A 16,144-nucleotide genomic window follows, 5' to 3' on the forward strand; every position below is an offset into this window, starting at 1 on the left:
CTATAACACACCAGTATTTCCAAGTCGTTCACTACTGCTTACTTTTTACAGCAAAAATATACCATGCTTTTTCACCTTCATTTGGATTCCATGTTATTCTTTCAACAGAAGCTAGGACATTGCTGTTCAAGTGTAAAAGAAATGTAAATATTTCGGAAAAAATACCGTTCAAAAAAATTAATCTATCTTGTAATGTCCCTTGTAGGTTTAAAAACTAACACCAAACAGCAATGCATACAGTATTATTACCCAGTACACATTTATTGTATGCCACAGCTCAAAAACTGTTAAGAACATGGAAAAGTTACTTTTTTTCCTCTACACAAATTTGTTAATGGGTAACATAATGGTAAGCCATGTTTGCTGGCATTCTGTGAAATATCTACAAATTGCCTCTGCAAAGCATTATAGGTTGTCAGACTAATGTAGTTGAAGATAATTTGGCCTTTCAGTGAATTGAACCTCACAGCACGATTATACTCCAGCACCAAGTAGAGTGTCACAATTATTCTTTCATGCTGAATTACCATATAATGTCATAAGCCTACCTGTCATAAGTCCTGCAGTCGAGCTTGAATTTTTCTAAATCTATGTTTCATGGCAAAAAAATGAATTTTTTGCTTCTAATGGAAATCTGATTGTTTTTATCAACAATAAATTTCATAGCAAATCAAAGGATATGCTTGGACAAACAATCCGATACTCAAGGTTAAAAAACACACAAATAATAAATTGCTGGTGTGTCATGTTCAATTTTTACTACTGCATTACACTGCAATAACCATAACAGGATCTAAATTGTTGTCAGAACATTAAACAAACCCCCATACTTCACAAAGGCATCCTGCCTGAGTAATTCACACAACGGAAACAACTATCACATTTTCCGCTGTCCCACCACCATTGGTGCAGTTTATGCATTTGGACAATTTTTTGAATAAATTACTTCCATCCTGGCTGCTGTTGCCACTTCTGCTAAGAGTCATATCAGTTTTAATTGTCTTTTTGTCTACACTGAGCCACTGTTTTTTCTGGCTCCTTCCTGCCCTTACATCCTGAACATCAAAATAAACTATGACCATATCAAATTGCTTAATGCTAAGCAAGTCAGTGCTCTAAAAAGAAATAAATAAACCCATGAGCTCACTTGTCATTTCCACTGTCATTAGCCCTTTTTCTTGTGCTCTCCTAAACAAAGTTGGGGGGAGCAGGCTGGGTGTTTTTAAGGTAACAAACCAGCTCTGACACAGTCTAAAGAACACATTATGTAAATCCAACATGTAGGGTTGGTTGGATCAATATTACCATGCAACATGCTAACTTTTAAAACCTTTACCTCAGACAAAATACCATTTCTGGCAAATGAGCATCAAAATATTAAAAAAAAAAATACAAAAAAAGTACAAACAAAAATATTCATAAAAACTTAATGAGTTTGACAAGTTAGGCTCCTTTCAGTACTCAAAACAAATGCTTCTTTAGCTATTCTTATCCTAACATGAAGTTAGTGTTAACTGCATACAGATGTCCACAGGAGTAACTTGGTACTGTGTTAAATGAGATGTTGGGATCTGAAGAGATCAAAATTGGGAAAAAAAAAATATATATATATATATATATTTAGCTTATTAAAGAGCTTATTTATAAATACTGGTTTTAACTGCAACTGAAAATGGTTCACCACTTGATGGACAGTCACTAATGTTATACTACGTAAACTTGACATACTTGTGATAATTGACACATTTGTAGTTAAACAACTGTACATTAAGTTCCACTTTCATTAGATAAAAACCAAGAAAATAAAACAGTATTAATATTTGGAATAGAAAGGGCATATATAATTCCCTATCTCAACACAGAGAGAGAGCAGAAGTAGAGAGATGGATGCACACACCTTCCTCCCTACACACAGAAATGTTCACACTTGGACTGTTGTCTATTCACTGGTTCCCATCCCACCAAAAGACAGTCCAGTGCACCACTGAAGGACGAGAGACAGTCATTGGCACAAATAAGCTGTGTCTATACAATATAGAGTTAATGACTTAACATCACATTTTACATTGCCTTTAACAGCAAACTAAATTGATATAAACTAACCTAAGTCAGATCAGTTTGATCCAAGTCTGTTTTCTAAATAAGAGCCCTGTGTGATTGCCTGCAGCTCCACACAGCCGCCCGGACCAGTGGCTGCGCACTGGTGTCCTCCAGCCACAGAGCCAGATCACTCATGTATTGCTGGACAGAGCAGAAAAGACCTTCCTCCTTTTAGATGACAATTCAAAAATACAAGCATTTCTTAGCTCTTATTCTCCCATTTTAAAAATAGAAATAACAAAGCTAACCCTTATCTCTCTCACCTTCTGGAGTGAAAATGTAACGTAACATACGCCCAAAATGTCAATACCAGACTTATTTTTCCTTGTTAACTAAACCTTTAACAGTTGGTACTATTTATTTATAACCTCCAAAGCAATAATAAACACAGAACTATGATTTACTTCGAGTCTTTCTATTATTAAAACACTTTGTCTTATTGTTTTATTGATTTACAATCTGTCCTACTTACTTTTTTAGCATCTGAAAACAATCAAGGCACAAAGCTGCAAAATGTTTAGACATTAATTGTTAAGAGACAGCATTTTATTCCAGGCTAGGGGTTTGAGTCCTCGACTGCTAAGCATTCTGGTACGGAAATGATTTATGGCCTTGTAGCAATAACGATGCGGCAGACCCATTAACATATTGGCAGACCCTAGGATGGATTATCGACATTGATTATTTCATGGACCACTGATACCCATTTGTTAAGAGAAGCTCGAAGATGGCCTCTCCCTGACTGAAATCTTTTACGAGCAGACAGCATTTTAAGTATTAGGAACCTGGGATTTGGGCCATTTTTTTTTCCTTCGCCACCTCTCTACCCCTCCCCACAATCTACCTCTATCTCCTCTTAGACTCTAACAAAAAGTGTCAAAAAATTAAAGTTCATTCTTCACTGTGATCTTAATTTCTCAACTCATCATAACCACGTCTTCTTTAAAAATTAATGATTGCCAGCATTTAGCCACTGGTTGTTGCTATGAAGATCTATGCAAAAAGCAAGGATCCCTATAGAGTGCGTGATATATGGAATTCTCTTTATTACTACAATAAAACTTACTGACATTTCAATACTTCTGCAAATAGCATTATAGTATCAATCTTCTGAATTAGGTTGAAAATTAAGTTGTAAATTAAAAGAAAGTGTACTTTGGAATACAACATGATATGTCACCTAGAAAAAGACCTTTGTGCATAACAGAGCTGAGCAGAAAAACTGAAAGATAAGCCCAGGTGCCTCTAAAGTGCCTATTTCATCATAAAGGATCTAGGTTATATTTTACAAGAAGAATGCAGTCTGAAAGCCCTGATATTTCACCTCAGGAGAACAGATTCTGAATCTCCTTAAAAAAAAAAAAAGACAAATTTGACAGCATCTGCTCATTAGCAGAGATGCCAAAAAGCCTTCATAAAGGACAGGTGGGACTTTAGATGGGAAGGAGAGTGGTAGAAGGGGGAAAAAAAGGAAAAGATGAGAAGGGAAGGAAAAAGGCTTTATTTTAATTTGGGGCCTTAGTGTAAATACCCTTCCCTTCTCCAAGTACACTCCCACTTACTTGAGTTACCAGAAAATAACAAATTACATCCACTATTACACTTGAGTTGTGCCAGAAGAGTAAAAAGTGCTATATTTCAATCAAAGTATCATTTATAAATACTTTCACTTATAGACCTAGTTGAGACTGTTAATAATGCAGGTTAATGGCTGAAAAATGAATTTCTGTGCCACCCAAGACAGGTATTTCAGTATTTTCTAAAACAGTAGCTGCTAATGAGGTGATACATCAGGCTGAAATTCAAGCCAATATAAAAAATGTATTCATGCTCACTGTGCATAAACACAACCTAAAAAAAGTTGGTTTTCAATGCAAAAAAATTGCATACATTAATACTTGAACAAGGAAGATGTTATACAGAAGAATAGCTACTGGAAAAAAAAAAACTTAGGCTTCCAAATCAATCCTATGTATTCAGCAACCTTCACAGTAAACAGTTCCATTACCAACTTCTCCATTTTTAGGAGATTAAAGGGACATGGTGTTTCCTCAATATAACCGCATGTCCTTTAGAGCAATCAAGCAAATGAGATTGCAGGATTTCTTTTTAAAAACCATACCACTGCAGTATAAAGATATTAGAAGCTAAAATATTCCTGTTCATGAAATGGGTTCAACAGTTAGTAACTAAGCATTATAAAATCAAGTCAGTTATCATTCACAGTTTATAATGCTCATCATAAAATGGCTATCACCATTATGGATTGTCACAGCTCTTTTGTACAAAGGGCATGACACCCAAGAGGGAAAACACATTTGATTTTGGGTATGGATCATCAGCTTCCAAAACTACCCAAAACATATCAGAGGAAAGGTGTTCTTAGCCTTAGCGCACTTGAAAGAGGTGGAAACCCACCTTACATTGCCAGAAGTACTTTTGATTGTTCAATGTGTAACCAGTTCCCTAAAGGGGATAATATACACCCGAATGACATTAGTACCTTTACTAATGTGATTTTATCAGTCGGGATGAGGAATAACTCTTGTGCAACCCAGTAAATGTGTTTGTAAACTACACAGAAACCAGCACAGAGACTGATTCAGAGGAAGTACCATTTCTAAATTGGAGTTAATTTATAAACGGGAGGAAAATTCTGAATTTCAGGAATAAAATTCACATAGAAAATGAACTGCTTGGAAAGAAAAAATAATGCCACAAATGCACAACCAACATGTAGAGGAATAAGCACTATCGTTTTCAAATGCTTGTGAATAAGGGCCTCCTTTATTTGCCTGTCTTGCCCTGCTATCACATTCTGCTGATGTATGCAACTGAGAATCCTGAGATCCCTCAAGACTGCCAAACTCAAGCTGGCAGAGTCAGGCAGAAGAAAGCACCTTTAAGTATGCTTTTGCTCAGAAGGTCTCCAATACCTGCTCCAGGACTGACAAAGAAAAGCCACAGTGGTCCCCTCACCTGGAACAGTCATAAGCATCATCTACAGGTGTGTGCTCAAGAGATACTCATTCAGGCCAAGCTGGAAGCAGTAGTCCCCGGACAAAGAGGCAAAAGCATCAGTTAAGCCAGGGGTGTCAAACTCAGTTTCATTGGGGGCCACATCAGCCTCGCAGTTGTCTTCAAAGGGCCAAATGTAATTTTAGGACTGTATAAATGTAACTACTCTTACTGAGTTAAGCAGTCAGTCCGATCTTTTCATGTTAATACAAGAAGGCACAAAAGCACCCTAAGTCCACTGCCAAAAATCTGCAAAAAGGCATTAATTTTCCAAGCTTCATACATAACCAAAATATATTTTTGTATATGTAGATGAATTCTCATCATATCACATGGCCTTACAGAAGGGATAATTCCTAAGTATCTCACAATATTGTTTGGTCATGGTATCAGTTTGAAACTGCTGCAATAATCAATTCAATAACAGAAACTATACAGTATTAATCAACACAAACTATTTAGCCATCTTTCAAAGTTCACAATTTCCTTATGGACAAGATGACCCCCAAATTTAAAGTTGTCTCAGTTCTAGTTTGGAAAACTAAACATGACCGTTCACACAGCTGGATTTTAAAGACAGCCCCAGGAAGAGACACAAAATAGAACAAGCTAAGAAAATCAAACGCACCTCTAATAAGTCAGAGACTTGCACAGCCTATATGCATACTTCAAATGAGATTTGTTTTATTGTAATGGAATTCTGTTTTTACAGTATTTGACATGGGAAAATAAGATCTCAAAGATGAGTCACTGAATCTGCAGTTATAATTGCAGATTTGCCAGAACCATGTTGAAATTGGTGTCACATTCATGTCTCTAAATGTGATACAATGACTACTACTACTGTTTAGCAATAGATCTATACAAATTTAAACGGACTGTGATTTTTCTATAGCAAACTCTCAGACACAGTGCACTTACCATCGTTCTCATCACCTGAAACCATTAAACCACAACTACTATTAAAACAGAACCTCTGTTCTGTTAGTTAACTTCTAAATGACTAATATACACATAAAAGAAACCTTTGAGAGAGAAACAGGAGAGAAAGAACAGTGACTCAGAGTCATGTTTGTGAGATTTTCACAGCTAATCACACACAAGACTGATTCACTGCTCACCTCGCTCTGTTCACTCATTTTTCATATCATACTTTTCACTGCCCCATCAGCCTGCTCCACCAAGGTCAAATGAAGGAAATGATAGCACACATACCACACTAAGATTTATTATAAACAGATTTGCTTTCTTCTAACATGGAGGAAATATGTTACTGACATTACTGTTTATAAAAATTAAAGTAAGCAGTAGAGGCTATACATGTAAAAATTTCAATAAAAAGGTAATCATTTGTCTCTATTTATTTGCAGTGCCTGAAGATATTTTTTTTTAAATCAACAAGATGATAAAAATTTCCAGCGTATAATACAAAAATTAACACTTCTACAGAAGTCAAGTACCAGCATGCCTTTCCTGCCATCCCCATATTTTAATTTAAATATCAAACCTGGTACATAAATTCCACTTCAGCCAGATTACAAAGCAAAGTCTCTATGACAATGTATGTAACAAGTACAAATGAATGTACACCCAGAAGACCAGGCCCAAAAGTAACCCACTAACTACAAGGGACAATTAGCAGCATTTCAACTAACAAAGCCAAGTAACTTAGCCATCAGTAAATTCCTCTTCGGAAAGCAGAGTGGTATTTCACTATTTTAAACCAGGGACTAACACAGTGAATAATTAATGAGTTACCCACAAATAGCATGGTTTTGTCAAAAGGCAAGCAAACATCTTTCACTCTCCATCAAGGAGCCTATTTTGAAGACACCCAAAACTCCCATGTGCTTTAGTGCCTGGCATTGAAAGAGAAGATTCCACAAGCCAGTATGGAAGAGAATAAATAAAACTGTCTTTTCACATTGTCTATGAATGACTGCAGTGCATCACTACACTAATTTTCCAAGAGTACAACAATTTTACTTTAAAAAGTTTATTAAAATCTACTAAATAATTTTCTGTAATGTAAACAAAGCCTTTAAGTACTTATTCTGAGAATGTCAAATGATCTATTTGTATAAAATAACTGGACATTTTTCTTGGTGTCTCCTCAGCTGAGCACAACAGATCAGTTTGTGCCACTAGTTTAGCTTTAACAGTTAATGCTAACACCTAAATGGCATGACTACAAAAAAGATGACTGAAGAGTGTAGTGACTGCAGGGCCAACACACACCATTTAGTACTTCCAACTAGTAGCACTGACAAAAATTATGTCCCTGTATTTACAGAAAACCAGTGGTATTAAAAAAAAAAAAAAAAAAAAAATCAAGCAAAATATTAAAGATGTCAAAAATCTGCTGCAAACATCAGGTATGTTATATGCATCCACATTCAACATAGAAATTAATGACTCTTCAATCTACATTAAAGAAACATCATAAAAAAAAAAATCTGTATCAATTACATAACTCAAGTAGACTGTCAAAAATACAGTTACACTGAGGACAGGCCTCAAGTCACACTGACCTATGTAAATGGCTGGTATTGTTTTTTATTTACATACATATCAGAAATGTTATTGAGCAAATGAATTAACATTCTCCTATACCATACCACAGGGGCCACTCCTGACAAGGCATAAGAGCCTTATATCAGAGCTGCATATGGCTGTATGTAATATTTGATCTGATACATTTCCAAAAGCACTTGCCCAGAACAGTAAGAACTGTGCCGTTTTACTTTATAGTAAATAAATAAATAAATCATACATCTAAATAGACAGGACCCATGATATGGAATTAAAGGATCTTAATTTTCACTTCTACTTCCAATTCAAGAACTTAAAGAAAATGGTAGACTACAAGAGGCAAAATTGCAGACCAGTGTTTTGTGTGTTTCTGCCCTAGAACTCCATAAATAATCTTTCCAAGGGTAACTTTCCACAGCATTGCTTCTTTGCAAGAATAGAGAATACAGCAAATCATCTCCTCACGTTAGCCAAATTATTTTTAAAAACAAAGTAAATGCAAAAGATTAAATCTAAATCAAAATATCTTGTGCCCTAAGAAACCACTTACTACTTGTACTCAAAACAGCACCTATATTTGTCATCTCTGACAATAATACTTTTCCTAACCAGGAAGCTCTAAAAGACAAAGATTATCTAGTTGCTTCCTCTCTTTCCAGAAAGAAAGTTGTAGGTACACACTGCATAAGGGACACGCAACATGTCCTCCTTCCATCACTGTGACTAGAATTACTCTACCAGATTTAAAGAATCCTAAGAGAGAGAGTATAAGGTAAAGTAACAGATGACAGAAACAGCTCACACCAACAATTCCCATGCCTTCCAAAGATGCTTGCAGTGCATGCAGTGTCTGCATCCTGAAACCACTGTACACGACCACCAGCTTCAAAAACACATTAGCAAATATATAATACAACATGAACAACACTAGACTTTCCCACATAAATTCCATGCATCTTTCCAAGTCCAAAGTAATTCCCTGGAGACTTCTGAAAACTCAATTAAGTTAAAGATGGTTATGTGTTTCATGGATACACTGGAAAGCCCATCAGTAGAAACAATATATGATAATTATCTTAATAGCAATTTGTACATGGACATGCATAAGACTAAATTGCCTTTGTTAAAATTCAATTAAACACATTCTATTACTAAGTGAATAGCTGTTTCCAACATACGACTGAAGCCAACAACTGAGGAACATTTTCTCTTTACTCTGATCAATAGTGTTCTTTCCCAGCTGAAAGCACATCAGGGTGCTACATGGAAAGGTCTTGTTAGCACAGCACATTCAGTTTCCTCATCATCTGCTGAGGGGAAGGAAGAGGTAATAGCTTGGGTCAAATCCCCTTCTTCCAAGTGTCTCTGTGAATCTAAAGGAATCGCACTGGAGGCAATACAACCACCCAAAGTTGTCAGCAGAGAATATTTTGCCCACTATGTCATATCTATATCTTCATTTTTATCTACTGCCTTTTTAAAATTATATTTAAATTTCTTAAACTAAAGCAGGTGATAAGATTAAGACCTATTGATTTGCTCCAGTATGGTAATTCAGATCTTTCTGTTTCTATATAAGCAGTGAAATAACAAAAACTATCTTGTGATCCTCTCATGTAAATAAATTTGGTAGTAGCAGACCTACAGGTCTGTTTCTCTTAAAAAATAGACCATAATATTGTGGTACTGAGAAGCTACATGAGTGGGAAAGCAACTGATTTTTCTTCTTTAAAAAGAAAATGCACATAATGGGCTTATTATTACCATGCATCTGAATGCAGTATCCAAAGGTGTGCTTCCTAGCAGGAGCACAGTTTGTAAGGGAAATAAATATTTTTATTTACAATAGCAAAAGCAACAATAACTGATTAAAGTAAATTTAGTGGAAACATTAAAATAACGGCTGTGGAAAGAAAATTTATTTTGCTCTAGCATACTGTGTGAACTTATTGAAAATAATCAAGTGCTCAGTTTGAATTAACTGAGTGTGAGTGAATCTCAAGAAAAGGAGACAGAGATGGCAATAAAAAGCACTAACAGGAATTTGTTAGCTCCTTCTGCTGCTTGGTTCTTTCATATATTTTAAGAAAATCTGCAAAGATGCAAAGAATCCTCCTGTGTTCGGTTAGCAGTGAGTAAATTGCTGTGGGCTCCGAGTGCTAGAATACTTTAGCAGGCAATTCCTCTCTGTCTGTCTTTCTGTTTGTCTGTGTTAAATTCCCCCTCTGCCCTCATCCATTCTCACATCCAGTTCCCAGCTTTGTCCATCCATCAATCCACAGACTTTGTCAGTGCTGACTTCATCCCGGCTCTCACAATCACAGCCAAGCCAGGCTGCTGCCACCAGGGAGCTTTTCGCCTCCCATCTGCGTCTCCCTGAGCTGCTGACTGAGGCCCTGACGCTTGTCGTTTTCTATTGCACAGGCAAGCAAAACCACTAATACTGAACCTGATTTCTATCGTGCAGCTTTTCACCTTTCCTATCGGGAGGAATAGAGAAAGAGAGAGACAGGCAAAGGAGGGGAGAGAGAGAGAGATGTTTGCTGAATTTTCTAAAACAATTCGTACTCTAGTCAGGTTGAGGCTCAATTCATCTTCAGCTCTACAAAACATCAATAGAAATCACAAGGAGAAAATGTATCACTAATTAAGGGTTGATAAGCTCTACGTCAAGAGCAGTTTAGGAAAAAAACAAACCTCGCCAGCTTATACAGATTCTCTGCCAGCTGAAATCCATACAAGCAGTCTCACAGCAACTTTAAGTTAAAATCTCATGGGTTTTTTTGCATAACACATGCTGGTTTATAAGCAACACTCTGGGAAAACAACACACCAAAACCAAATGTGGCTTTATTCTAAAGGTAATTTATAAATATTTTAATTTCAACAGGAAAAAAAAACATAAAAGATGACTAAGGAAACAAACTGTTACCTTACAATGAAATTATATTAAATTATTCTTTGGTGTTTCACCTGCTTCCTTTTCTCAGTTCAGAAGTGCAATATTCTAAGCACACAATAACTACTATTAGTAGTTTTATTTTAATTAGTGTCTAGCTACTTGCTAAAACACAGTGCTGCTGCTTAAAAAAATATGAATAATCACGTCAGCAGTAGCTACAAATGACAAAGTTCTTCAAATATTCCATTTGTGCACTGCAACATAGAAGCACAGTGGAAGGGTACATGTTATCACTAAATCAGCAGTTAGGCAAGTGAAAGGATTTTATGAAATTGAAATTAACTCATTTTAATCATTATCATATACTTTAACTGTAAAAACAAGCTGGAACAAGAATGTTTCTGACAGGTCATTTTAGGAACAGAAATATAAAGCTGGCATGAAATCACTCACTAAGGAACTAAAACCTTCCCACAAACAACTTCCATGTCCTTGTATGTATTTTTTTGCCTAATTGTGTTTCAGTTTACAAACTGATCACTCTCAGCAGCTCTGTGAATGCATTATTTAGTTCATTGCTAATGAAATATCTTGGTAAGTTTGAATGAAAGATTCTCTTAGCATAAACACACTTTCACTACACAAGCTTTACAACAAACTCCACATATTCCGGAAGCTGCTGGACTAGAAGAGGGTCTGTTTTCAGTTCCACTTATACTACTAACTATCCCCTCACTGCTAAGTTCAGAAAACGCTGCCGATTCCCCACTTCTCAAAGATGTAGAATGAAGGGAGGGGGGAAGAAAAAAAATCTAACAGTCAGGCCTAGGCTTTTCCTCTCATCAAACCCCTTTGCTCAGGCATCAAAATGTTCTTTTCTCAAATACATACTGACACACCGCAGAATCACATTTTATCTACATACATACCACATTTGTTTAACTATTATATCACATACATAATTTACTTCTAGTTTATTAGTTAGTTTTAGATAAAACATGAACATTAAGCCAATAAAGGAAAATACACAAAAGAAGGAAAAAGAGAGACTTGCGGGTGTTCTTAACTAATGAAAATAAAAACCTTCTCCTACCACGCTTGTATTTGTTACCAGCATCTTTGTGCCATACAAATTGCATTTAATTTCACTTATAACAAGAGACAGAACCCTAGAGGAAGACCTCACTTTTATTTCTTGAGCCATTGGTCTCAGTTATGTTTCAGGTACGAAACAGTGGAACTGAAAAGCAGCAGAAGAAAGTCTTCTTTGCTGTGCTACTACACACATCAGACATCTCTAATTAGACAGCAACAAAATTTTATTAATAGGCTGGACATTATGGAATGAGCTTGTTATAAATGGGCCCTGTCAAAGCCTTATTCAGCTACCAAATGAGTATTCTCAGTTCACTGCTCGCATCTGAAGCATCACTGCTGGTGCCGGATAATAAATGATTGCTATTAACCGTATTGTTAGTAATGATGGCTGAAAACAAACAAAAACCCATAAATAACAGTCTACAGAAAAATTAACCCATAAACTTGATAGATATCCAGCTGAGAAATAATAAATGACACTTTGGATCCTGCTGGGAGAAACTAGTGGTTTTTGTTTTCTTCTCTGTCATTAACACATTTTCTGTGCTAAAAATTAGATTCTGATATATAATTATCAACGCTTCCAGATATTAATTCTGCTATCGCTCCCTCTGTTTCTCTGCTGGTTGGATGTAATGTTATTCACAGATTACTCTGAGAAAACACATCAAACACTTAACAGAGCAGGTCAAAGTGACAAGCAGCTTTTGCTGACAACACTAACCTGCACAGCCTTTTTTACCAGGGACACAAAACAAATTTCTCAGATTAATTAACTCTGGTTTCTTTGCAGTGAGAACAAATCTTTGCTATGTAATGTGAGCTAAGCATATTCTCAGCTGTCCTAATGTAGGCTGTATTGAGGAGGAAGAACTGACAATTATTATCCTGCATTTACACAGTGAAATCCACATCTGTTAACATCCCAGAGAAATATGCCTATTTTCACAGCCAGTTAAAACAAGTTTCTTTTTAACAAATATAGTGTCAACAGCACAGCCACACTTTCTCTCTCCTGGGGGGGGAGGGAGGGGGGTGCAAAATATATACATATATACATATATAAAAGCAGTAGGATGTTTTCACTGAAGACAAAAAAGCATCCCTGCTTTATTCTACATGAGAAAATTTAAGAGCAATTATTCACCTTCCTCTTGAACACAAAAACTTTGCAACCCTTGCACTCAAACACAGCAATGAGCAGGTCTTGATGAAATGTTAGGACATCTCAACTAGAAAAAAAACACAGAGCAATATCACAAAATAATCATGCATTACCACCTCATAAATGTTTGCATATGAGTAACTTGAAGGAATATTACTGAGCATGGTAAATCATTTGTAGCATCTCAAGCTTCAGTCAGAAGCAGATCCCTATTCCATTGCATACTGTACAGAGCAGGTTAGATGACACTTTTCTTCCCTCCTCACATCCTCCCCAAAGACCTCACAGTCTAATTTTGTGCCCATGGAATGGACTTAAAGGCTCTTTGCATGACCAAAGTTATGTGTGCATGTTACATTGGCAAGAATGCATAACATTTTCTGGTTCATGCTTTGCATAGTTTGCAGTATTTTTTTAAATACTACTCAGAAGCCTTTTTTGTAACACATTTTTAAACTATTTTGACATACATTCATATTTGACTTGCTGTATTTATAGTGAACATTTTAAGTTCACTCATTTCAGCAACAACTTTCAGTTCCTCAGAGTTCAATGAATAATACGCTTCAGAGTATTAGAGAAAAAAAAAAACCCTTAGGTAAACAAAATTAGAGGATATAAACATATGTAGACCACAGCTGTAAAGTATGAAGAATGCACAGGATGAAGCAGACAATTTTCTGAACAGTATTTCCTCCCCTTTCCCTACCTACAATAAAGAATAGGAGAAGAATCAGAGCAATGTTTCTGCCAACAAGTTAGAAATTCCCTTAATTGCAATTATTCAAGGGAAATTGTTTGCTTGCTATTCACATGTTCTTTTCCAATTAAACAAGTCTCCATTACGTTCATAACAACATCTAAGGAAAAATGATTTGGAAAAGTATTTAAATAAAAATGAAGGAGGGAGTGTTTCCTTCTCTGCATGCCTAGCTTTTAATTTCCACATTGTGTCCCCATGGCCATGTTTTGCTGATGACAGAGTCTGACTGCAAATCCCATACCTGCTATACACTACATTTTCTCAGTATCTGGCACTGTGATATTAAATAACTATAAAACTAGAAAGCCAAAATAACTAAATCACCTGGCAGCCAATTTCTGAGAGTTAAACCACAAACCCGGAAAATGGTGGAGTGTGTTGAAATAATGTAAAGGAAACCCATAAATTCAAACTTTATGTTCTGTAAAGAACAAATATGAAAAAGGCATCAAAATAATGAAAGATTGTTTATGTATTCTGGCATGAAATGGGAATGTGTTATGAGAGAGAGCGCAATGGCAGAGACAGATCGACAGAGCTGACAGTGTGGTATTCATCCTGCATGGTACAGCAGACGTCCTGCTAGTGGCAGTCGACAGCGCAATAAATCAAGGGCTCTCGATGCTGTACCTACAGCTTATTACATCCAAGATGACAAATAAATAATAATCCCTGTCACAGCGGCCCTTTGCTCAAGGATTGAGCCTGAAACCTTTTGCTCATCACTCCTGGTCTTAAGTGAAAATACTAGAACAAGGGAATTGGAGGCCACGGTTTACTGAGCTCATGAAACACAAAGCAAGCTGGCCACAGGAACTAGAACCAAGCAGGAAAGGTCAAGTAGCAAGAAAGGATAAGTATTTAAATAATCCCAGCAAAAAGATGGCAACATTTCACAGCTGTGAAACTGCAAGAGACCTGTAGAAACACCAAGCCTCTGAAGCCTCATGTTAAGGCCCCAAACAGTTGAAGCTGGTGACATTAACCTCCAGAGTTCCCCTTCTCCAATTACTTCCTTTGCTTCCTCCATTATCACCAAGTAGGATAGCTGTATCCTCAAACGGGGATGTCAGGTAGGGAAATCACTACACCCTCCTCCCCATACATCCTCCAAAGCCAAACACCCACCCTTGAAAACAGAAAACTGCATCTCATTTTTTCCCTTTTAATATGAGTTGTTTCCTGTATCTGTCTTCTCAAAATGCTTTTAAATTTAGGACACCTTTGAGTTCTTCATACAAAAGATACTTCAAAAAGTAAAAAGAGTCAGTACCAGAACAAATACTGCAGAGAGGTCTCATCTCAGCTGGCACACCAATTATAAAAACACGCATACAAGGCATCCTGAGTCCATTACCAAATCTGTCACAAGTTTTCTTCAAATTAAACATGGATTTTTCTTTAGAGGATGGTTGAATGTTAAAGTTAGAATTAACCTATTTCTTTTTGAGTACTCAGGACAACAGAGTATAATGTGTTTACATCCATTTCATCTCTTTTTTCTTTATCATTTAGACTTGCAGTTGTATTTTCAAGGCAATACAGGCAGCACTGAAGTAATCCATTACCAGTTCCCAGGCTCATTGTCTCCACCTATATACACTTTTGTTTCTTAACTTAAATCTCTTGCTCTCTTCTTCTCCATCTTTAAATAATTAATAGACATTTCATTACATCCCTCAACAAAGCTGGTCAATACAGCAAGTAGTGCACTACAAGGTATATTAGAGCAGTACAAGTTGGACAATACGTCATCAAAAACTATGAACTTACACTATCAAATGTTGACTGAGGCATCCTCCTTGAAATTGTATCAGTTGTGTTATATCTTTTCTGTGACCATCATCAACTTTTTCAAGTACTTTCCTCTTTAATGAGGTAGCCAAGGATAACCGACAACAGAGGTTGTCCATGTCTAATTTGTGCAGCAGTGCCCATCCATTGCTTGTCTTCATTGGCATGCCAATCTTCGCCATTTTATGCCCTCTTTTCCTTTTAATTTTACCAATTATGGTGGTTTGTTGGTTTTCTGTGGTGTTTTGTTGTTGTTGTTGGTTGGTTGGTTGGTTTGGGGCTTTTTTTGTTTGTTTGTGGGGTTTCTGGTTTTTTGTGGGCGGTTTTATGGGTTTTTTTTTACTATCTCTTTCAAAACATTCCATATGAAAAATCAAGTCTAATGCATCTAAAATATATTTGTTAAAAAGCTATGCCAAGCAAACCCTCATTGCATCTATATTCTCCCTGGGAACAGACAGAACGAGAAGTTTATGTACAGAATTCAGGCCCTATACTGTAGTTATATCAATTACACATCAAGTAAAGGGACCTTTTAACCAAGGTAAGAAAATACTATACAAATATTTTTACTGATAAATGGGAAAAAGAGATATATTAATACAAAAACACAACACAACATTCATCTCTGTAGACTCATGAATTAACCAGTTCTACAAAACTAGCCAAGTCTGCAGCCACCACCTGGTGAGCTCCCACCATTGCTTGCGAAAGGTGGAAGATATCACCACTCAGCTATCTTCTGGCTTGACGAGCACTCACCTTCACAGCT

The sequence above is a fragment of the Nesoenas mayeri genome (assembly GCF_963082525.1).
Source record: "Nesoenas mayeri genome assembly, chromosome: 7".
Lineage (NCBI taxonomy): Eukaryota > Metazoa > Chordata > Aves > Columbiformes > Columbidae > Nesoenas > Nesoenas mayeri.